Genomic DNA, 16,944 nt, shown 5'->3' with positions numbered 1-16,944 from the left:
CCTCCTAGGGAAAGTGTTGCCCTTATGCCACATATAATAGCAAATTGCTTTTTTTATGGCATGCATAACCTAGATGGGAAAAAATATGGCGCTTGAGGGAAGGAGGGAAAAAGTAAATGAAGTTCCAGGAATGTCATTCTGAAGTAATGAGGCATGGACAGAAAATATACCCCTCACATCATCGGATTGAGATGGCAGTCGAAATAGCTTCATTGAAGTGTCAGCACTCATCCATCAATCAATCATCCACAAGGAAAAATAGCGACAGTACAACGGGGCGGCTTTTATGGGATTTACTCATGGGCATAGGGAATAGCAGCTCAAATGTAGTTCTGACATGAAAAGCAAGGTGCTGATATTATTTTTTATGATGGGAGGATCATAAAGTGAATTGAGAACAGTGAGGTCTGTCTTTGCTTAACCTATTCAACTGGAAATGAACGGAGCTCAACTGGAAACGCGCAGAGCCTTCAGATGGGTTAAGATTGAAGCCTGCACCGTGCTGAGCACCGGCCATTGACAACAAAATTCTATTAAAGCAAAATCAATGCATTAGCATCGAGCTCCTCAGAAGCTGTTAAATTGCACAGCCCACTCCAGAGTTATTCAGTGAAGTTGCACAAGGCGGGTCCAGCATCACTGGCCCAAAGGCAGCAAGAGCTGCTGTTCAATCCCGCCTGGGAGGAACCACGTGTGTGTCCCCAGCCCTGCGCCTTTCCCCGAGCTTCTGGATGCTCTAGAAAAGAATATTTGGCTTATTGCGGCATCCAACGGGTGAGATTCCCACCGACTTCTGATGGTCCCGTGCTCCTGGGGGTTTGGGACCCGCTTTGGTAGGACCCCCCCGTGCCGGACGTTTTGCCGCTTGCAGCTGCGGCCGAGCCACTCGGACACCAACACGGGAGCGGCGCGGCCGGGATTTGGGGAGCGCTGGTTCCCCACGGCCGGCCAGCAGCACATTTTGCTCAGGTAGCTTCACTCCAGCACAGGCAAGTGCAGAAACAGCTATTTCATTTAAAATCTGGCCACAAACCTTTATTACACACTGCTAAACCTTGATTATTTTGCCCGCATCGCCGTCCTCTGGGAACATTTTAGGTACACATTTGAATTAAGTGATTTTTCTTTTTTTTTTTTTTTTTACAATATGATATAAAAAAAGAAAATGTACATCTCTCCTCTCTCTCTCTCTGTACAAAACCGGATGAGTTGATAGTTTATCTGTCATATAAATCAGGTAACACAGAAAATCATTGCGTCTTTTCTCTATCGTATCTACTCAATATCTATCGTTCTGACTTTTATTCTTATTGGAGATCATCAAAACATTAATTAAAAGCCTGGTGATCAAACAGCTAAATATTTATGATTCACATCCTTGCTTATTAACAAGTGGCATATTGATATACCACATATCCAAGCTGCTTATGCTCTTGCACTGCAATAAAGCAGTAAGAATTGTTACCCTTACACACCGCTTTGAGAGATTTATTCAGCAAGCACAGCTCCCTTTCTGCCACCGTCCGTGTCAAAATAAGCCAAATCACCTCAAAAAAAAGAAAAAGTTTTATTTTAAAAGAAGGAGACGTAATTAGCATCTCTTTGGAGCCTAGTATGTAACAATTCCAGTGCATCAGTCTCAGGTGTTTTTTCCAGGCTCTTATTATTTAAGCTGAGAATGAGAAGGACACTCAGCTTTAAAAATGGCCATCATTAGTACAATAATAATTGTTAGTTAAAAAAAAAATCTCTGAGAATCTGCTAACAAACCTGCCCAGTAATTACTTGTCAATGCAACTTCATTATGGGTTTTATTACCTACTTGTAAAAGTATTTACAAGACTGACCTCCTTAGCTTTTTTAGAGATCATGGAGGATATAAGAAGTCATTTTAAAAATCAATGCTTGTACATTAACGTGATAGGGGTTGAAGTCTTCCAAGCCACTTTTACAGGCTATTGAGTCAACTCTCACACATTCAAATGGCAAGGACTGTTCCCCTAATTTTTGGTCTTTTATTCTTAATCACATTTTGATAAAGTGCCATATTTAGTGACTAATTTATACCCACAGCTCAGTTCCTATGACAGAAGGGGACATTCCCACCGGGAAGCATCCGTGCAGGTGTTGCAGAGGAAGCAAACTGCCCTTGTGATCGGGAAAATACACAAGTAACTGAGTTTGGGCATGGGGGAGCCACCCAGGGGAGATTTGCTTTCTGCAGCATTGCTCCCTGCTAATTGCTAATTACTAACGGCCTGATCCTGCAGCCGAGGTGCTGCCCCTGTTCAAGCATAGCAGCTCAGCTCAGCCCTCGGGTTAGTCTTGCTGCAAATATGTTGAGAAAACACATGGAAATGAAAGACAGCAACCTCATCTTTGGTAGAGACTTCCTCCCAGTGAAGAAATGCCCCTGTGCAGCGCCCGAGGCCACCACCCCGTCCCCTCTGCACTTGCCATCGTCACTCTCAGGCTAAAGAAAGTGTGTCGGCTAAGCGGAGGTGGATCTCCATCACACAGGGCTTTTGTCTTCCCAAACAGATATACGATGCAATTTATATTTAAAATTCTCTCTATAAAGACAGTATTGATCACAGATTCCAGATCAATACGTTGCAATTACAGCAGGCTTTAAAGACCATCTGTCCCCAAGCAAGAGCACTGATATAACCACCTCTATATCTTTTGAAAAAGTGCTACTGGTATGTGCCCATCTTCTTACAGTACAACCTGACATATTATTTTTGCTCCTAGGAAACTGTGCTTAGGAGCTTCATAGAGTTGTAATTCCTGGTCCCTGGCCACCCCAGAGGAGACCTCAGAGCAGCTTCTCGTTGGGTTCCAAAGTCTCCACAGGGTCAGTGTCACGGTGGTTTTGCTGGCCTGGTTTTCCTGCTCCCCCCACAATTTATCCCACAGGTTGTAACTTTCCTTTTTTTGCCCAACCTCTGTCCTCAGTTGAAAATGATCAGCAAGAGGCTATTGAATTTCACTAAAACTAAGAACTTTTCAGTAATGGTGCTGAAGAGTCTGAGCTGGACATTGGTAGGTGGAAACTAAGCCTGTTTTACATGTGGCAGATTGGACATGGTGAACGTAACATTTCAAAACTCGTAGCTAAAGAATAAATGACATGCATCTAAAGGCGGATTTCAATTCACATTTCATCAGCAGATTTCAATTCACATTTCATCAAACGGAGGTCCTAATTTGTCAGCCCCTGAGGTCAAGGTAAGTCTTTCTGCTGATGGTCCCGGGCGAGCCAGCACCAGGTAGCGATTCCAGAAATAACAAGTTTCCTGGAGTTTCTTTTTTCTTTTCTTAACTGTTTCCTGCGGTGGTTGACTTCACACAAGCACCTAGAATTTAGGAGAATTTTTCTCCAATTGTCTCCTGAAAGGAAGTGAAAGAATTAAAAAAAAAATAAAACCAATGGGTTTATAATGATACCAGAAGCCAACATACCTTTGCAAATCAGCCCGTGCCCAGGGAGGGGGTTTGCATCCCACACGCATTGGGCTGGGTCCCACCGGGATGGTCCTGATCTTCCCTGCAACCACCTCCCTCTCATTTCATTCCGGTCTTCAGCTTTATTTATACCAACTCCTAAAAAAAAAAAAAAACAGAAGCCAGATTCTGAATTCATTTATTCTGGTGTAAATCCAGAGCTGCTCCTTGGAATTCAGTATATTTACCCTCTGCCTACACAGCTCCAAACACTGTCCTCACGGTCCTAACCTTGGATTCCTAACATGTTTAGATGGTTTTGAAAACAACTTGGGCAAACAGTCTCCAGCTCCGTGCAGATTTAATCTAAGGCACAGTCTGCACTTGAGAAGTTTTATAGTTTTGTCAGGGAAGTGATTGCAAAACTTTGTTATTGCTGTGACTATGCTGGTAAAAGTCCTAATGTGAAAACAGTTGTATCGCTATAAAGCACTTTATACTGGTACAGCTTATTTTGCTTTGCTGGACCACTTTTATACCAGTGCAAGCACTTTTATCCCGGTATACTTCAGTCACCATTAGTGGTCATATATTTGTTTTAACTATGCCGGCAAAAGTGTGAACAGTAGGTAAAGTTTAAGATGACACTGTTGTTTCTCATACCAAAGTGTCTGTACAATATTTTCTTTGAGAGTATTTTTAAAAGTGAAATAGCTGTACCACTGGACTTAACTGCAGAGTTAGAAACTTCCAGTTCATCATCACTCTCAGCTCATGAAATGTCTTCAGGCCTTTTTAACAAGCCCTGTTTGAGACAACAGATTAAATACTAACCCTAGCGGGTCGTACATCTCCACTTGAGTTCATATCATCTAGCTGAGCAAACTAGGTTTTTTTTGATCTAAGACAACAAATTCTTGCATTAGACTTAGACGAGCTAGCAGGAAAAATATTAATATCTTAAAGAGAAAAAAGAAAATAACATCTTGCAAAAATGTAGCTACATTAAATGCAAAGAATGTTTTCCCTTGAAACGCACAGCCCCGGGTGGGCACCAGCCCCCCGGGAGGGGCTGTAGTGACAGAACAAACATCCACACAACAGCCTCAACTGTGGAAGATTTATATGAGCAATGCTTTCAATTACTAACTGGTGTGTGTAACATTAAAAAAAAAATGCATATCTATCTATTTATCGATAGATAGATATAGGTGGATATGCAGCTATATACAGATACCTACCCCCTGTATACATTCATATATTTGTGCACACACTGCGGGTGTGTGTGTGGAGCTGTTTATAACCGGGCACCCACTCTATGGCTGAAGCAGCAGCTGGGCACAGCTGCACCAAGCGGAGCAGCAGGTATCTTCAGGATGTACAATGCAGTATTTTGGCTTTATAACGCAGCAAATGCTGGAATGTGCAATACAGGTTGCAAAAGCTGACAAGCTAAACAGGTCTTCTTTGGCTCAGGGTACTTCACTGTCGTGTGTCTCTGGTACAACGTGCCCTTTTGTCTAGTGCTCAGGCACCACTTATTAATCCTTTTATTTTATTTTGTTTTACATTTGTTTTGGTTTTTATTATCTCGAACGTGTCAGCACAAATCGTGAGATTCACCCCCGTTTTAAAGAACAGAGCATAGTTGGCCATAATAGTAAATCTGACGGTTTTGCTCTGCCCCTGCACTTGTGGTGTGTAATAGGTTTGTTATTGGCAGCATCTTCAGGTTACACCTGTGACCCGTGGCGTTAGGTCTAGAATTTTGTTTAAAAAAAAATAATAATAATAATTTTAAAAAATAATCAAAAGCTCATTTCTGTTTAAAAAAAAAAATGTATATACTACAAATTGCAAAAAGGAAAGATTAAACACTTTTTTTATATATATTACCAACTCAAATGGGACTCCTTTCCAAGAGGACTCATGGTGACTTTATCTGTAGAATGTTTCAGTGCTTATGCACTAATTTTGTAACAAGTGCATGCTGTATAGAATATATTGCCTGTATACTTAGAGTGGAGGGGGGGCCAAGCTGCTCTTCATTGTGCACTGCAGCTTGTTCGGATGAAAAGTTATGCCTTTGATGCATTTTTATACTGTACATATTTGTATATATTGACTATATTGCCATGTTACGAACACAGATTGTGTTATATTTGCTCGTTTCGGTTTCCTACAAAAAAAACTTGGTCCATATTGGGGGATTTTTATTATTCTTTTTTTTTTTTTTAATAGAAAAATCTGCTCATCATTTTTGTTTGTTCCTTTTCTTGGTCATCGTCTTTCAATGGTTCCTAATGCAACAAGGGGGGAGATTTTGGAGGAGCTCCGAGAAGCGAGTCTGTGTTTGCATGAGACCTGCCCAGTCCCGGCTGGAAGGGGGTGGGGGGAACAGGGGAAATTGAAGTCAAGTTTTGCTTTTAGAGCATGCGTAGTCCCACGGGAAAACCCATACATGTACAATTATTCTCTTTGTATTTTATCTAATAGTGCCTGAATATTTTTTTTTTAATGTCTTCTTGGAGGAACAATTCATAATTGTCAAAATTTGAAACATTAGCTTAATTTTGTTTTCATGACCTCTCATTTCTCCTCCTTATTTATTTTGTTGCTGTTTATAATGGGCCCCAAGGCCATTTGTGACATTGCAGTGGTCTTCTTCCACATTAAGGATGTTTTTAAAATTACTGAGATTATTGAGCCAACAGGCTGTTTTAATCAAAACCATGTTTCACTGGGTTTGGATGATTATGAACGGTCCCTACAATGGGAACAGCCCTTTCTGCTGGGGGACAGAACCACCTAGTGGCCCGAAGCCTCATGGCAGAGGCGCCTCTGCCCAATATTTACCGTCTCTCTCAAAGCCAAACTGGCAATTTGGCTTCAAATTGTTTGCTTATTATAACTAACTTCAACTAAACAAATTGATAATGTTAATGGCATTTTTTTTCTCCCTTTGGTTGATTGCTAAATAAATTCGTATAATTTATACTAGAAGAGATTACTGCTTTTATTGTTTTGGGTTCCCCCAAACCAATTATTAACAATCAGGACTATGTATCTCATTAAATTTAAATCAGGTCAGACCTATTTATCTAAGGCCTTTTCTGATTTACAGGAAGATGACTGTATTCCAGTGCATTTAAGATGTATTTCTGCGTATCATTTTGCAGCATTGAAATCTATTAATGATGATTTTTTTTTTGTTCTGTATTTTGACCACGGTAAATACATTGTAAAAGAAAAATCCCTCAACTTTCCCACAGAAAATGTTACTTTTTATGCCCAGGGATTTTATTTTTAATAAAATCACTGCAGTTTTAGAACTGTAATTAAAGCCCTGAATAATAGATCACACATCTTTATCTGTTGTGTTTAAAAAGGAAAAAAAAAAAATAGCCCAAACTGCTCCCATAATCCTGAATGCCTCATTTCCATAAAAAAGGTTTCTATACATATATTATTTACATTTTTAAACATGGTAATTCTTTCCTTTGTGGCATAAAATGTCTCTTTTTCCACTGCAGCTATTGGAAAGCGACTGCTCACATCTGAAATGTTATCGTAATTTGCATCAGGAAACCCAACTGCAGACATTAAGGACTTGGGTGTGTTCAATTATGGTTTTGCTGGAGGCTGTCCCTCATTCTAATGCTGCACTCATTGAACTACCTTTCTGAAATCTCGCTGATACGGTTCACCATAGACATGCTTCACAACATCATTAGCTTTGCAAATGGCTTCATTTCAGTCAATGCAGACTTCAGTTTTGGCCAATTGTAAAATGGAAATTTGAAAAGAAAAAAAAAAAAAAAACAGATGCACTTAAAACATGAAAAGAATTATTTATATGATAAAAATATATTTAGATTTTCAAAGCACAAGACTGAACAGAAGTGCTCTTTTTATGCTTTCTGAAGATGTTACTGTTAAAAGTCTTTCTACATCAGGCTTAATAAATCTGTAATGACATTTGATGGATTGATTTTCGTGTGGGTTTTTCTTTTCATTCTTTATTTTTTTCCCCTTTCTTTCTCTGCAGAGAAAGAAAAAGCCTGACCTGGGGAGGCTGTGGGAGTCACAGAACCACAGGAATGCGCCTGTTTCAGTGAAAATCGCAAACCATCCTTAGCAGCCTCTTCCCTTAGATAATAGTCACTTAAAATAAGAAAACAAATCTGACTACAGCACCCTGCATTTGTTTCTACAGCCCTTCTCCTTCCGCTGGTCGGGCTCCCCGGGGTTATTTATGGTGTAATCTCCAGCGAGGCACCGGCTGCTGTCACACAAATTCAAGGCTCGCGAGCCATAAACCAGCCATGATTGAGACACCAACCACCCCGCTCCCCGGCTGCACCCCAGACAGATGCCTCTGCTCAACACGTCCCCGTAACATCCCCGTGTCACACACCCCGGTGCGGAGCCCCCATGGGTTGTTTGTTGCCCAGGAGTCAAAGCTCTTCATGGCAGAGCTCCCCAATACTTGTACTCATTAATGGGTACAGCATCACTTGTTAGCCGTATTTAATTGCCGCCACGTTTATCATCGCGATAAACGTACGACGAGCGGCAGGACCCATCTGCAGTACGGCAGCCGAGGGCCGCGCATCCTCCCCACGCTGCTGCCTGCCAAATAGGATAGAATGGGATGGGATACAATAGGGTAAGATGATGGATGGGATGGGATAGAATAAGAATGGAATGGAATGGAATGGAATGGAATGGAATGGAATGGAATGGAATGGAATGGAATGGAATGGAATGGAATGGAATGGGACAGGATAGGACAGGACAGAATAGAATAGAAGTTGGAAAATACCCTCAGGATCTTTGAGTCCAACCAATGACCTCACTCTAGCGCTAAACCATGTTCCTAAGAACCTCATCTAAGCATCTTTTAAACCCCTCCAGGGATGGTGACTCCACCAGTGCCCTGGGCAGCCTGTTCCAATGCCCAACAGCCCTTTCCATGAAGAATTTTTTTCTAATATCCAATCTGAAGCTCCCCTGGCACAACTTGGAGGGGAGGGAAGAGCTGGATGTGTCTCCCCACCCCACCATTGCCCTTCTCCTTGGATTTCCTCCAAATCTCATGCTTTTCCTAAGCTCCCCTGGGGGTCTCCCCAGCCTGGCCAGGGAGCACAGGGGACACCAGGGCAGCACTGCTGGGCCTGTCTCCAGCCGCCCACCCCAGCACCCAAAGTCTGAATTGGTAAAAGGCTCCACACCCTCCTCACCCCAACACTCACTCCTTGGTGTGACCGTCCCACACCCACTGCTGACCTGCATGAGCCACCTTCAACTTCTACACATCGAGTAGTTTGTTAGCAAATACACTTACAAGACGGTGCCTTGGATCCTGCAACGCTTTTTTAAGTGATTTTTTTTTTTTCCTTTTAAAGGAATCTATTGCACACATATCAAGAAACCCCTCTAGGGTAAAATAAAAAATATATAGAGATGGCTAAAATAACAAATGAATCATAAAACTTAGAGATGGAAAAGGACTATTAGATCATCCAATTTATCTTGCTGTCTGCCAATACAGGTTTGCTCCCCACAGACCTCTCCCCAGGGCTTTGTCTGGCCTTTCTGACTCAACTCCAGCACGCAGGGTCCTCTGCCACCTTCCTGGGAAGAGCAGTTAATGGTTCAGGCATGTTTTATAGGTCTGGGGCTAAATCCTGGCCTGAAGGGACTCTCACCTGCAAGGTGCACAGGTATTGACCCCCAATATTTTAAGGACTGGGCAGGATGGGGCACCTGCCCATGCTGCAGCGTTCCCGTCCCGCTGGAGACGCCGAACCAGCTGCAGGCAGCTCTCAGCAGGCTTAGAGCCCGCTCTAATTTATTCCAACGGTTTGAACTTGCATCTCTTCTCTTTTTTTTTAATTATTGGTGATACACTGCAACAGAAGAACAAACAAACAAATAAAATCAACCCTTCAGCTTCTCAGATGGATGTTTTGGCTACAGGGCAACTTTGAAAGCTGGTTCAATTGTTTCTGCTTTCATTTTTTTTTTGCTGCTCCTTAAAACTGTCTTGATTTAATAAAAGTTAAATGTTTTCATAGGAAAATCAGGCTGGGTGGTTTGTGATTCTTTTATGTACAACACGAACATTACATTATTCAACAATTCAGGAATAAATTTAATTCTGTCTACCTTAGCTGAACGTTCTACAATTTAAATAGCTGGTCTGACAGTGAAGTCCGGGTACTGAGGAGAGATGGATTCTCTCCAGAAGGGCACTAAGGTCGTGGTGCAAAGGATTTCAGGTGGGACATGGCCGAGTGTGTGGGAGGCAGGAGAGCAGAGCCCGGGAGCAGGGGCTGGGTTTGCCACGGGATCGTCAGACCCACCTTCTGAGACACCACAAAATGGGAAGGAACCGCAGTTTGCTCTGAAATTTCAAAGCACAAAGCGCCACCCAAGCTGGGCATCCTTCACGGACAGCTCCATTCTTAGTCCTGGTCCCCTCCGCGGGCGAGGGGGTACGCGGGCTGGGGACAGTTCCCTGTGGGGCCATCGCACACGCTCGGGCACACACTGAGCTTCCCCAGCAGCTCCAGCGCCCCGAGGTCCCGAGCCAGCCGGCACAGCCGCTACAGAGGTTTATGTCGCTCAGGGCAGTTTATTAGGCAGATTTATGGCCAGGAAAACAAAAGTTTAGAGGAACAAAAGGCAACCCTACATACCCTCAGCATCTGTTCCTGGCTCACACCGACTCCTCAGCCCCAGCTCACAGGCAAATCTGGAGCAAACCGAGCTTTTAAGTGGGCTCCAGAGCTCAGGCTGTCCTCACGGAAAGAGAACTAACAAATATCACAAGAAAAACAATCCGAAACAGGGTACAAAAGTTCAGGCTGTATTAAGTTGCTCCTCACTACTGAGAAAATCTTTCCTTGTTCACGGGAAGGAGTCAGGGTCCTGAGGATGATGATGATGGAGACCCTCCCAGGAGGCAGCACAGACAGCCCAGCTGCCAGGCAATGAGCTGGGAGCCCCATTCTCCTCCATCCATCAGCTCACATGGAGAGCAGGAGTGTGCTGGTGTCACCAGGGGTGTGCTGGTGTCACCAGGGGTGTACTGGTGTCAGTGGGAGTGCGCTGGTGTCACCAGGAGGGTGCTGGTGTCACTGGGAGTGTACTGGTGTCACTGGGAGTGCACAGGGCCAGGCTTCTATCACGGCAGGTAGAATCATAGAACCATTTTGGTTGGAAGAGACCCTTAAGATCATCGAGCTCAGCCATAACCTAAATCTGGCACTAAAACATGTCCCTAAGAGCCTCATTTCTGCATCTTTTAAACCCCTCCAGGTATGGTGACTCCATCACTTCCCAGGGCCGCCTGTTCCAGCGCTTCACAACCCTTTCCGTGAATACATTTTTTCCTAACATCCCCTCTGACCCCCCCCGGTGCAACTTGTGGCCATTTCCTCCCATCCTACCCCTTGCTACTCAGGAGAAGAGACCAACACCCTCCGTGCTCCAACCTGCTTTCAGGTGGTTGAAGAGTGAGAGATGATCTCCCCTCAGCCTCCTAGAAAATAACCAACCGCACCAAAGACACAGCACAACCGAGGCCACGTGTGCACCAGGGCTGAGCGGGCCCTGCTTGTGACGCTCAGCAGCGCATTGCTAATCCCCTTTGCTTGTTTTCCCAAACTAACGAAATGTCAATAGCTCTGGATAAACTCATTCCAGCATACGCTCAGGTTAAATTAACAAAATGAGAAGCCCCTGAGTTTAGGAAAAGAGCAATAATGCTAGGTTAGAGAAGGGGGAAATCACATTTTTTATATAAAAAGTCCATCTGTAAGCAATTGTGCTAATGCTTTAAAGATGATCAGCTCAGGCTTTTGGAGTCAAACAGGAAAACAACCAAAATTCTTATTGGGAAAGAAATTTTTCAACCTGAAAACAGATTCTGTCAAAATGTCAAAGGCCCAGATTTAGGTTCTGCTATAATAAGACTTTTACAAGACGAAATTTGAATAGAAACGTGGAGTTCAATTACCTTTTACCCTCCAGTAACTGTTGCAGAGGGAGGAGGAGAAGAAATACAAACCCACATATGATGCTGAAGGTAAATCAAAGAGAAACAGGAATTAAGAAGTGCCAAATCTCACCTTTATCCGACTTTCTGGAACACACGGAGCGACCGCACAACACTGTCGCTGGGAAGGTGTTAAAGTTTTATTTGCACTAAAGTTTGCCAAAAAAATTAGTCCTGGAAAATATGTTGTCTGGGCAATAAAGAGAACTGAAGCGCTCATGTAACTGAGACCAGAAACCCGCAAGCAGATGCACTAAATACCTTGTGCTGGGGAGTTTCTGGAGCATTTGGAAGAACAGAGGAGGAAAAAATGCAAGTTTGGTGAAAACATATTTCTGAATTAATTCTAATTTCACTCAGTTGTTCTGACCTTTTCTTTTCCTGAACAACTTATGCTTAACTTTGACATTAAAATTTCATTTGGTTTGATCAGAATGACTTTATTTAGCAATGTTTAATTAGATTTTTGAACCTATACACGTATTAAAAATTCAGAAATACCCTAAACTGAAATAACATGACAAAATGTGAACTAGTCTTTTTTTAACTGAAGAGAAGAGGGATCTTTTTTCTTTAAGTGAAAACGATTACCTGATTTTCCCGACTTTTCAGAAAAGCAGACGCCTGTTGTTTCCTCCCTTCACACGGGTCCCACTTGTTCCAGCAAACCGCACCGAGGATGCAGGGATGAAATCGCAGGAAGGCTCCTTGCCAGTAATTATTCAACAGGATGAAAAATCAGTAATTAGGTCATGACTTTCATAGAGGATTAATGAAAATATTTCATATGTGTAAAATGAATTTTAAATGCCAAAGCTTTCCGTAATTATTTATTAGGCCAGATTTGCTCATGCAAATAGTTTCATACCTAGGATTTCACACAGCGAAGTGCTTGTCTCAGTGATGTGCGCCACATTGTAAAATGCATCATTTAATTAATCAGAAAATCTTGAGCAGTCAAAAATAATGGTAGCCAGCAGCTAAACTGCACACTAAATCTGCTCTATAGCAACACATTTCAGCAAATATTGATAGGGTGAGAAAAGAATATCGGAGATAGCGTTTCTGTATCTACAGATTTCCTGTGGTTCGTCTCACTCGTCGGTGAAGTTTCCTGGTTATGCTGTGATTTCTGCTACACAGATTATTTAAACAGGCCGACATCTGCATGTATGCTTTATTCTGGGGCCGCTCTGTGTTTTATTTTTATCTGCTTTATGCAATCGCTAATTAATTTAGGAATCTGAAGCAAACTTGCCCGTCAGACGCAGCTCCCGCAGCGCGGGTTCCCGGCCTCTCCTGGGCTCGCATCGCCACCTAACGCCGAACACACGGCAGCTCTCGCCGGGAGGGAACGTGAGGATGCTCTGATGCCTTTTCCACACCATCTCCTGATCGCAGAGCTGCTGGAGCCACCCTGCTGTCCACCTGGGAGCTTCCACCGCCAAGCGGAGCAGTCGTGACTTTCTAGCAGCGGAGGGAACAAACCCTTTCCTTCCCTTACAGAAGCTGAGGCTCTTGTGAAGTCTTAAAAACCAGACCAGATGAACTCCTCCGGCTCAGCCTGCAAGCCGACAGCGATGGTGTTCTGCATGTAGGGAGCCACGGTTGACCTCAGTGGAAACAAAGAGAGGAAGCTTCTGAAAAGGGAGCAGCACCACCGAAATCCAGAGTTCCCCCATTCCGAGCTTCTGCAGAAAGACCAGAGCGAAGTACGTTACTTTGCGTTCATATGACTGTACACAGAAGCAACATGAAGCTGCTGTATCTGCCCTAAGCAGGTCAGGCTCAGTTCAACCAGAGCCAATAAGAAAATCCAGAATCGATGACCTGGGAAGGTACCGCACCTTTGCATTTAACAGTTTCCAGAAGAGGTGACACAGTTACAGGTCCGGGCTCAGAACAGGGGCCAACACAGCAATAAGGGTTCAAAAAGACAGAATGTCTTGTTTTGAGCAGGCTGCTGTCTCATCTACAAACAGCTACTGATTTTGGCAATATTTCACGTATGAGCCACTACTGGATCCAGTATCTATCAATAATGAACTCCACACTAAATAAAACTGTGTCTCATATAACTGACCCTTGTTACAGACAAGAATTCATGGGAAAATGGGCACTCTCGCAATTAGCACATGGTTACTCAATCTGCACAGCTACACATGGTGATCATGCTGCGGCATGTTTGGAAATGCCAGATCTCATTTTCTCCAGTAATCCTAAATCACATGAATATCTTCTGTAGGAACTACTACTTTAGATGTTATGAATTAATATTAAGATGAAATTGAATTAAATGTACTGATTTTAATGTCATGAATGCACTCATAACTATTTTTTCCCCTGAGAACCATCTAAAATTTAGAGACTTGCTAATCCTAATTAAACACACTTTTCTTAAGTGTGTGCAAATGAACAGAGAAATCTGCTCAGTAACACACTCGCATATTTTTCTCTTTCACAAAGGGGAAGAATAAACTGTTTTGTGATTCAATACTAGATCTTTGTAAGAGAAAATGAGTGTTGCTTCTTCATAATTTCAAGACATACCATGGTCTTACCATGTATCTGAAGTACAGGGGGAAGATCCCTCAAATGGGTGTTTCTAACACTGAACAGTTACAGTCACAGTGAAGCTGTATTTGAGTCACACCTTCCAGTGGTTCTGGTGATTCTCCAAGTCCTCAGATACCCTGCGTGGAGACAACAGCCAGGTCCTGGTGGAACCAGCCATCACTGGGCTTGGTTGGCAGGAGGGGGTAGAAACCGGAGCAGCCCATCTCACCAACCTCTCCAACCAGAGCTGCTTGACCAAGAGCAAAAACCCACCCCAGCTTCATTTACCAGCTCCATTTCTGTTGGGTTTTTCTTTTGGTTTTGGCCTCCCTCCCTTCTCAACATTTCAATTAACTCAAGTTAGGCTGGGAATAGCGTTTATCCCAAATGAATGCAGTGGGAAGGTTTCACAGTATTAATGCATCTCACAACTGAGAAACCAATTATATGACAAAACAGATATGGTAGCGCTGAAAAAAAATACCTCCAAGATCCCACACTGTTTGAAGATGCCAGAGACTTGAAACCAAAGAGACTTTTCAGCCTTTGGCTGAATATTCTTGTGCTGGTTCCACATCATTAACACCTCCCTCACATCAGGCAGTGAGGTTTGCCCTTTAATTTGACTTTCGATAGCTCGCACCGGTCACAGATCAGTCTGGCTCCCACTTCGATTTTTTGCTCCCCAACGGCACTTTTATATACTCAATAAACTACTTTAATCTACTTCTACAAACCTTATCATGGTAACAAGCACCAGCCTAGAGCAGGAACCAAAAGCTTCACCTGTGACACCAATGAGGTTGTGGTCACTCACTTGTGTGGACTTACACAAGCCTTCTGTAGCTGTCTTCCAGCCTCACCATCTAGTGTTGAGATATGGTCAGGGGTGTTGGTGAGGTCTGACACCTCAGCTGAGTTCCAAGAACACACCAGACCTAGAAATTTTTCACAGCAGTTTAAGCTTTAAACAAATCCTGAAGCCTCAGACAAATTAAAGAAAAAACCCACGCTCTCCTCCTAATTTCTTATCACCAGAAAGAATGCATACAATAAATCAATTCCCTTTCTTGAAGGAAAATAATGGAAAGAAGAAACAAAAGGTTTCTTTGGTATTGTAAGTTTTCCTCTTAAGCCTCACAGACTGATTTTCTGGGAAGTTACTCAGTATTTTCACATAGAGCAACTGAACGCAGCATTAAATTTGGTTTTGTTATTGCAGGTTCTCCTCCTCCCCCTCCTCCAGCACTGTGAGAATGATGAGAGGTCAAGTGAACGTGAAATTCCAGGAAACTCACTGTAAGCTCTAAAAGCAAGACACAGAAACCAGTTTTGCAAAACACCAAGTCTATATTTACATCCACATGTAATAATATACTCAACTAAAGTGAAATACATTATAAATTAAATGAGTAATGTGTGCCTACTGCTTGACAACTTCCGGTTTCAACAATTAAAAGAAAATGGAATGAAATAAATACATTAAAAAAAAAATCAACAATTTGTACCTCTATATATGCACTGTTATTTCCAAAGAAACATACAAAACCAGTAGTATCCCAATAGTTAATACTGATGGGCAAAGTGTATTCTGAAGTACAGGGCTGTGCTGCCATGAAATAGAGTCTTCATGTCCACTTTTCCATTCCAGCCCCAAGATACCTACCAAAAAGGCCTTGAGGGAAACTGTACCAGCATGAAGGGAGATTAAAAACAAGTTTCAGGTCTGTTTGCCGCCCCCCCACCCCCAAAAATAATCTTAAAAACCAGCCCGTACATTGTAATCAGAGAACCCCGCAAGGTACACAGATGATAGTTACAGCATGCATTCTATAAGACTCATTGAAAGATCACGCAAAAAAATAGATCAACCATTTTCCAAGTGAATTCATCTTCAAAAAATAGGCTATAAAAGTGCAAAACTAGGAAAACAAAAATCTAGATTATGTACATATGGCTCAGCTTATGAACAGGAAAAAAGGTAAATAGTGTACAATTTCCTGATACACAGCACTTCATTACATCGCCAGTTTACAGAGACATTAAAAATAGGTCCCATATACAGGAACTAAGACATACAACTGGAACATCTCAAGTTGCATAATGAAAAAACAAGTTTCTAGGTTTTGCTATTTTACATTTGCTGTAGGAGGGAAGAGAGCAAAATGAACAGTGCAAATTTTTCATTTTTTTTGTTTTACTAAAAAATATATGGAAGTCAAAGCCAGGTACAGAAGAAATTAACTCTTAACTACGGCTTTATGAGAAGCAACTAGGAATGCGAGTCAAAATACGCAACAATTCTGCTTTACTGGCTGGCAACTGGCCATCTTCCCTTTACGAAACTCAATCTGCATGTGCATTAGAAAAAATTCTTGCTGTCTTCACAGAAAAATAAAAGGAGACACTCTCCCATTAACAGGTTATTTCTCACTTTTAAACACCCAGTAGATGCTAAAACTCGACATCAAGAAGCTTCCAAGCACAGTCAAGCAGGCTGCACCACAGCCACATCCCTTTCGAAGTCCGTAGATCCCATATTCGTATTGCAAGTCTCTTTGTTTGCGACTTTACAGTTTGGACAAAGGTGCAAAGTAAGTTTTCCTCTAAATGTAACTGTATTGAATTTAGTATAAAACTAAACATTTAGATTAGTATCATTTCCCACACAAGTCCCGGGTATTTTCTGCTGTCAAAGTTTGCATGTCGGTAGAGATGTTTGTTTAAAAGGCTTCTCTGAAGAACAGCAACAAAGGCCAAGAGAAGAATCCAACCACATTTCAGGAACGCCACACTGAAATCCAAATGTCAAGTATTGCCTCATCCTTGCACTTAAAAATATGCTGGAAACAGCCCCAGGGAACCAGATCCCTCCA

General features: G+C 42.5%; 1 protein-coding gene and 1 long non-coding RNA gene across 2 annotated transcripts in view; one reads left to right on the top strand and one right to left on the bottom strand.

Moving 5' to 3' along the window:
• Window positions 1-7,664, top strand: part of TSHZ2 (teashirt zinc finger homeobox 2) — a 222,437-nt gene extending 214,773 nt beyond the window's left edge. The window contains exon 4 of the transcript XR_014185429.1: window positions 6,981-7,664. The gene's annotated coding sequence lies outside the window, so the exon portion shown is untranslated. The remainder of the gene's footprint in view (window positions 1-6,980) is intronic.
• On the bottom strand, window positions 802-12,949 carry LOC309446212. The gene is made up of 3 exons (XR_014185430.1): window positions 12,104-12,949; window positions 3,466-3,606; window positions 802-3,393 (listed from the first exon to the last, which is right to left on the bottom strand). It is a non-coding gene; the product is annotated as an uncharacterized lncRNA (long non-coding RNA).
• Window positions 12,950-16,944: the final 3,995 nt, after the last annotated feature.

Source organism: Streptopelia decaocto (assembly GCF_964273445.1).
Source record: "Streptopelia decaocto genome assembly, chromosome: 14".
NCBI lineage: Eukaryota > Metazoa > Chordata > Aves > Columbiformes > Columbidae > Streptopelia > Streptopelia decaocto.
Note: the sequence above shows the minus strand (reverse complement) of the source record. Positions and strands in the feature narration are given on the sequence as shown.